Source organism: Mandrillus leucophaeus, unplaced genomic scaffold (genome assembly GCF_000951045.1).
Source record: "Mandrillus leucophaeus isolate KB7577 unplaced genomic scaffold, Mleu.le_1.0 Scaffold9, whole genome shotgun sequence".
Lineage (NCBI taxonomy): Eukaryota > Metazoa > Chordata > Mammalia > Primates > Cercopithecidae > Mandrillus > Mandrillus leucophaeus.
In genome coordinates, this window is record NW_012109807.1 from 9,599,054 (window position 1) to 9,606,766 (window position 7,713).

General features: G+C 50.3%; 1 long non-coding RNA gene across 1 annotated transcript in view; it reads right to left on the reverse strand.

Annotated features, from left to right (window-relative positions):
• Positions 1-897: 897 nt before the first annotated feature.
• LOC105531672 overlaps positions 898-7,713 on the reverse strand; it is a 25,488-nt gene continuing 18,672 nt past the window's right edge. The window contains exons 2-4 of the long non-coding RNA XR_001004843.1: positions 5,383-5,577; positions 2,814-3,786; positions 898-1,644 (exon numbers count right to left, since the gene is read on the reverse strand). This is a non-coding gene — a long non-coding RNA (uncharacterized LOC105531672). The remainder of the gene's footprint in view (positions 1,645-2,813; positions 3,787-5,382; positions 5,578-7,713) is intronic.

Sequence of the window (7,713 nt, forward strand, 5' to 3'; positions counted from 1 at the left end):
GTAGAGTGCAGAGGCACAATCACAGCTCATTGCAGCCTCTATCTCCTTAGGTTTAAGCGATCCTCCCACCTCAGCCTCCAGGTTGCTGAGACTACAGGTGTGCAACACCACACCTGACTAATTTTTTTTTTTCTTTTCAATATTTTGTAGAGATGTGGTTTTGCCATGCTGCCCAGGCCGGTCTCAAACTCCTGGGCTCAAGCAATCTGCCCACCTCAACTTCCCAAAGTGCTGGGAGTACCACCACACTTGGCCCTTTTCGCATGTTTAAATTGGGTTATTTGTCTTTTATTGTTGAGTTTTAAGAGCTTTTGTTTGTTTTTGCCGTCCTGTGCTACTCTGTCACACAGGATGGAGTGCCGTGGCGTCATCTGGGCTCACTGAAACCTCCAACTCCTGGGTTCAAGCAGTTCTTCTGCCTCAGTCTTGAGTGAGCCACCACGCCTGGCTAATTTTTGTATTTTTAGAGAGCTAGAGTTTTGCCATGTTGGCCAGGCTGGTCTCAAACTCCTGACCTCAGGTGATCCGCCTGCCTCGGCCTCCCAAAGAGCTGGGATTATAGGCGTGAGCCACCGCGCCCGGCTGAGCTTTAAGAGTGCTTTATATATTCTAGATACCAGCCCCTTAACAGGTGGCAGAGAGCAACTATGGCAGAGGGCCTACAGAGAGAAGTTTGTGCCCTGTAGATATACACTAAAACATTTTGGAGAAATGGAAAAATATGGGTTGATACTTTCCATTGCAACAGAATTCTTTCAAAAGACAAAAGAACCTTAGATATCCTCACCAAATTTCAGGATGAAGAAAACAGATATTGGAAATTCTTGCTCTAATCTTACCTAAGGGTGTATTAGTCAGTGCTGTTTTAGTTGCAAAAACTAAAAACTCAACTCAAACTAGTCATGGAAGAAAGGAGTTAATTGGCTGAGCAGCAGAGAAGTTAAATCCTGAGGTGAATTCGGGGCTCCCAAGATGTCTGGGCCTCCTCACTCCCCCTCTTCCAGCTCCACCCCAATCGCTGGCATCATTTGCCGGCCAGGCCCTTTTCTTGCCTTCACTGTGGCAAGAAAGCAGCTTCATTTCTGGTTACCTCACAGCACTGCATTCAACAGAAAACAAAGCAAGCCCTTTGCTTGGAGTTTACAAATGACTCAGGATTCACTCCGATTTGACCAAGAGTCAGAACCCTAACTGGCCACGCCTGAAGTCACTTGTCTACCCCTGATGCCGGGAACAGAACGCATGGATGAGAGGATGGTGGGTGGTTCCTGAAAAGGAAATTCAAGCACTTTTCCTAAAAGAAGCGGGAATGGATGCCGAAACAACACATCTCCTACAAAGAGAGCAGACAGACACTGGGCTTGTGAAGCCGCCCCATACCTTCCCCACAGAACTGGGCTTCCCTCTCTGGTGCCCCTGACGGAGCCTTGTCTTCATCCTCCACTATGTTTCATCACGCGGTGTCGCCATTGTTTCCTCCTCTGTCTCCAGAGTGTCTTCTCTTAGTTCTCAGCTAGTAAGGGAAGGAGGCTGGGCATGGTGGCTCATGCCTGTAATCCCAGCACTTTGGAAGGCCGAAGCAGAAGGATTGCTTGAAGCCAGGAGTTTGAGACCAGCCTGGGCAACAAAGTAAGACTCCCGTCTCTACAAAAAAGAAAAACAAAAGTTAGCTGGGCATAGTCATGTGCACCTGTGGTCCCAGCTACTTGGGAGGCAGAGGCAGGAAGGGTGCTTGAGCCCAGCGAGCTATGATTGCACCACTGCACTCCAGCATGGGTGACGGAGTGAGACCTCGTCTATAAAAATTATTTTTAAATGCAGGGGGGAAGGAAATAAGGAGGTAACTACTGAAAGAATGAAAGTTCATGCTAGGAACATACCACAAAATGCAATGGGGACTCAAAGAAGGGCAAGATTGAAGAGGACAGGAACCCTATTCTGGGGTGTCTCTGAGGGCCCTGAGAAATAAAACAAAGGAATGGCAACAGGAACCCAAATATCCTCTTTATTACTGCTAGAGGGCTGGACTGGAGGACACAGCTTTAGACCTGTGAACTAAGTGAGCTGCTAATGCAAATCCCACTAGGAGGCAGGCTCACCCACCCAGCCATGGCAGCCCTGGACTAGGAGCGGCTCCTTTAGTCCTGTAGGGGTGCAGCCCCCTCAGCGAGAGCAGTGGGATTTTGTACCCTGCATGTGCTCACCCCCAAGGTGATGGAGGGGCCAACTGGCCTATGCAGGACCCGTTTCCCCTCCCCACCTACCTATCCAAGTGGTCATCTTTCATTTTCCCCGGGGCAAAGTAATAGAGGGGTGGAGACAAGGCAGGAAGGTTACCTTAGTGGAGCTGCCTGAACATGGGAGGAAGCCGGTAAGGTTTCCAAAAGCTCACGGAGACAGCAGCATTTAAGATGGGCCTCTCCTACAGTCCTGAGCAGGACGAAATGCAGACTCTGGGTCAACACTCCTAGATGTGGCTTCTGGTCACCCCCACTGTCAAGGTGGCTCCACTCTTGCCCCGTGGCTCTCTGTAATAACCGTCCTCTTACCTTGCCTCCTGGCCTGGGTTGCTATGGTGCAGTAACTCTACAGCTTGGTACTTGGGTCTCGACTTGCTCCTATGTGTTTGTGCATCTCCGTGCCCCAAGATTCTCTTCCAGCTATGGCTGGCTCTGCTCCTCTGCACCTGCCATACTGCAATGAGCGGATCTATTTCCAGGTCTGGCAGCCCCTGCTGCTGGGCTCCTTCCCATAGTGATAAACTGGGCCAGGCTGAAGAGATGACATTAATCTAAGCTGAGCCAGAACCTCACCAAGTGCAGGGAAGGAAGGAAGCAGGAGTGTATGCTTCACTTTGCTCCCTAGGCTCCAGACCCCCGACTGCCTGCTGGGAAAACAGGGGCACCTCTTGCCCACATGAAGCAGGGAGCCTCGTTCCTGAGGCGGGGTGCTGGTGGCGGCTGCCTGAACGTGTGTTCCCACTGGCGACTTGGATCTGGTCCTGAGAAGAGTTGACCCGCGGTGTCTTTGGCCTTGCAATTCCACATACAGTCCCCTCCTTGATGACAAAAACAGATGCTTCCATGAGGAGTTTTTGAATTAGGAAGAAATTACCTGCTATGAGGAACAGTCTCACATACTGAGGAGTAAGAGGACGAATATTGTAAACACTTTTCATTCTGAATAATAGACTAATAGGGCTTTGGATTGTCCATGCATTCTGAAGGGAAGAAAAGGCACTTATGTGCTGCCTTTTGGCATGATAGTCGAAGCCCAGGGGTTGCATCAGATTCAAACAGCTTGCTCTCCAAGTCCTGCGGGGAAAGGGACCAAGGCATAGACATGAGAGCTAACAACCACCAATGTCGAGCAGGCCCACGTAACCCTCTGCATGATGCCTGCCCTCCGCGGTCATGAGAGACGATTTCCACACGTGCTAAGATAATGAACAGGTGCTTCTGAACTCTCCGCCAGAGCCCAAACCAGAAGACATGATCTGTAGCTTGGGATGTGAAACCTGCAGGCCATGAGGAAGGACACACCGAGGGCAAGGGTGTCAGCTGAGGGACACCAGCGAGGATGGCTGCAGAGGGGTGTGCAGAGCCCCGGCGCCGTGCCGTGCGGGTGGAGAGAGTCCTGCTCTAACGCTCAGCGCTGGTTATCTGCACAGGGATACTCTGTAGAGCTCCACCACAGACTCTGTTTCAGGGCGGCTCCCTGGAGGCTGACTTTGAGATGGAGATTTGCAGGCAGGGAGTGTAATGGGGCTGCTCTCAGGTTCCGCACCTACAGGAGAAGGGAAGGAAGCTCAGACTTGCTCAGAGGGAGAAGCTGGGCTGCAAGGCAGTCCCCTCAGCTGAACCCATGGAGGGTTCTGAAGCCTTAGAAAAGTCTCATGGCCGTCCCAGCTTCAGATGCCCCCATCCCCACCGAGCTGAGGGGCCAGACCTTTGTACCCCAGCTTCAGCCAGTCACTGGGTGCATACTGTCCTCAGAGAGGAGGTGGGACACTGGGTGGGGAAGCTCTCTTCACTTGGGGGCAATTCCTGAGGAGGGGGGTGAGCCAGCAATCCTCCCGGCAGCTGTGGCAGAGCCTCTGTCTTGAGGGGATCTGGATTGTGTATCAGGGCATCCACTCCTCCGGCTAAGTTCTGGGGCAGCTCGCCTTTCTCTGGAACAAACTAACGGTTCATCAGATGACCACAGCCCCCACCACTGCAGCTGTGCTTGAGGTCTGTGATACTCCCCATCTCCCTCTTCTATCCTTTGTTTATTTATTTATTTAGAGACAGTCTGGTTCTGTTGCCCAGGCTGGAGTGCAGTGGTGTGATCACAGCTCACTGCAGCCTCCCCTTCCCAAGCTCAAGTGATCCTCCTGCCTCAGCCACCTGAGTAGCTGGATCTACAGGTGTGTGCCACTGGACTCAACTAATTACATTTTTTTTTTTTTTTTTTAAGAGATGAGGTCTCACTATGTTGCCCAGGCTGATGTTGAATTTCTGAGCTTGAGTGATCCTCCTGCCTCAGGCTCCTAAAGTGCTAGGATTACAAGTGTGAAGCACTGCACTCGGACTTCTATCCATTTTATTTTATTTTACTTTTTTTTTTTTTGAGACCGAGTCTCACTCTCTTGCCCAGGCTGGAGTGCGATGGCATGATCTCGGCTCACTGCAACCTCTGCCTCCCAGGTTCAAGCAGTTCTCCTGCCTCAGCCTCCTGAGTAGCTGGGATTACAACCATGCGCCACCACGCCTGGCTAATTTTTGTAATTTTTTTTTAGTAGAGACAGGGTTTCACCATGTTAGCCAGGCTGGTCTCAAACTCCGACCTCAAGTGATCCTCCCGCCTCGGCCCCCCAAAGTGCTGAGATTATAGGCGTGAGCCACTGCGCCTGCCTCGGCTTCTATCCATTTTAGATTCTCCTCCCTGCAGGAGGCACCTCAGCTGAGCCCCTGGCCACCACACCCTCTTCAGGCCATGGCTGCTGCACCTGTGCATTTCCCATCAACGAGGGGCAAGAGCGCACAGAGACGTATTCCTCCTGGCCCCCCTGTGCAACTGCAGCTCATCTCTTCCTGGGGGGCAGGGTCCACTACTCCTGCCAGGACGGTGGCTCCTGCTTCTTGCCTACTGGTTCCTTGGTGTACTTTTGCTGTATCCCTTGACGGAGACATTTCCTCACTGGGAACCAGAACCTGAAATCCTCAAAGCTTAGAGTTGTGGTAACAGAAATACCCCAATGGGATTAATGTAAAGTGGAGCCACTCCTATCTCTACCCCTTGGTTCCTGGACCTATATATTCCTCCCAGTGGGACGTAGCGCTTTATTGGTTGTTGAATAGAGTGTACACTGTGCCCTGGAAGGTGGTGTCCCCTCCTTACTTGGTATCATCATCTCTGAGCTGGCATCTCAGCTATGCCTTCAACAGCCCATTTCTTCTCTTCGTTCAAGCCAGTATCTTCTGGGTGGTGCAGAATGTGACAGGACCGGTGATCCCATGGTCACATGCCGTTGTCATGCCTCCTTGGCTATGCAATGAATGGGCCCTTGGGTCCGATGTGATGTGATGTGGGATCCTATGTCAGTGGGTAAAACGCTCAGATAGTGGTGTTGGCTGAGGCCCTGCCGGCGGAAAAGGTAAGCATGTGTCCATTCTAGTTGAAATAAATTTCTGCCATTTCTAGAATGGAAGGGATCCACTGTAGTCAACTTACTATCAAGTGGCTACTTATTCACTTTGAGAGCCATTGCCATTTCCGAGGATCAGCACTGATGCATTGCTGGCAGGCTGGACATTCAGCAGTGGCGGTAGCTACATAAGCCCTTGTGAGTGACAGCCCATGCTATTTGGTCTGTGTGTCTGTCCCCATCCCTGCCACCATAGCTGCTCCTTCACATGCCCACTGTGCCAGTTCTGGGGTGGCTGATGGCATCTGGCTGACATCCAGTTGGCGAAACCATTCTATCTGGTTGCTTGGTGTTTCATGGTAGATGCTCTGGTGGTCCTCTTCACGCTTCTTAGCTACTCAAATAGTCCATCCACATGCCTCTGTCCCCAGCATCCTTGTCCTTGATCTTCTCATCTTTCTCCTTCCAGACCCCTGATCCACGCATCAAGGCAGCTGCTAGTAGCCATGTATGAATATAAAGTGTACCCTTGGGCTACATGTCTTTCCATACAAAGTGGATGAACAGATGCACCCCTGAGAGGATTGATCCACTGGGGGAACTTCCCTTGCCACTGTTTGTCAAGATCAGCCTGTGGTGGGCTGTACTGTAGTCACAGTTCATTTTTGGCTTGCACCCACGTGCCAGTCTGAACCGTCTGTGAATCAAGGCAAAGCAAAGGCTTTCCTCTTTTGTCAGCGGATCATAAAGGAATTTGCCCCCTGTGCAGCCACAGGCGTGAGCTGAGGAAGAAACCCTGGTGCCACACTGGCGGTGACATGTGTCTGGGCCACCTGACTGTGTAGCTCTGTTCATGCCCAGTTCTGGACATACCACTTCCATCTTACTATGGATTATTGCCAGGCCCATTCAACTTTAGGTCTTGGTGAGTTTGAAAGGCAGAACCTAACTAATAACGAACGGTTCTAGACACGTGGTCACTTGGTGCCCCTTGGTGAAGTATTCCATCTCTGCCAGGGTCTAGTAGCCCTCCAGGAGCTACTTTTCAAAAGGTGTCTAATTCCCTGCTGTAGACAGTGTGGTCTTGCTCCAGAACCCTGAAGACCTATACTGTGATTGTCCTCCTGGGGCTTGCTAGAAACTCCACCTTGGATACCTGTAATATAATGGAATGAGCAGAGGCTCAGCAGAGGTGCTTCCTGAGGTTGAGGGGAATCTAAAATGGACAGTAGAGGAAGAGAAGTGATGATCAATTGAAACATCAAGACTGTAGGGTCTGCCACTTGTAGCAACTGGACCTGCTGCAGAGCTCTCTCCTATTCTGGGCCTCCCAGTCAAAGATGGCAGCCTCCTGTGTTACCAGGTATTAGGTTAAGCAGTATTCACAGTTGTGGAATATGCTGCCTCTAAAACATGAATACATTTACTAGAAGTTGTGCTTCCCTCTTCCTTGTGGTAGGTATGAGTTGCAGTAATGTGTTCCTTGCTTTAGAATGTTCCGGCATGCTTAGACCACTGGACTCCTAAAAAGTTCACTGATGAGGCAACCTCTTGTATATCACAGGACATTTCTCCCACTTTCTAGAGTGTATGTGTCTCACACAAAGTACTTGACACTTCTTGCTCATCTGGCCTCATTAGCGTGATGCATATGATATCATTAACACAGGAACTACTATGAAGTTCTAAGAAATATCCAGACAGTTCTCATGTCTTTAGACCATATTTTGACAGAGTTAACACAGCCCTGTAGGAAAACCATAAATATACACTTGTATCAATTCCAAGTGAATCTACTGTTTCTGATCTTCCTTTTGGTGGGGATAAGTCGTGCATCGGCCAGATCAGTGGTCAGTTATCTGACACTGATAACTGTGTGGACTATGTGAATCCACTTTAGCATGGATGCATCGGGCGCAGTAGCTGTAATTGGGGATATTTGGTTCGTTTGTTGTAGTCTACTTTCACACTACAGGACATACCTGGATCTCGCAGCGTCCGGATGGGCGAATTAAGTGGAGATTTGAGGGGGGACACTACCCTTGCATCCTTTGTTCTTTAAGATGGCATTAATTTCTGCCATT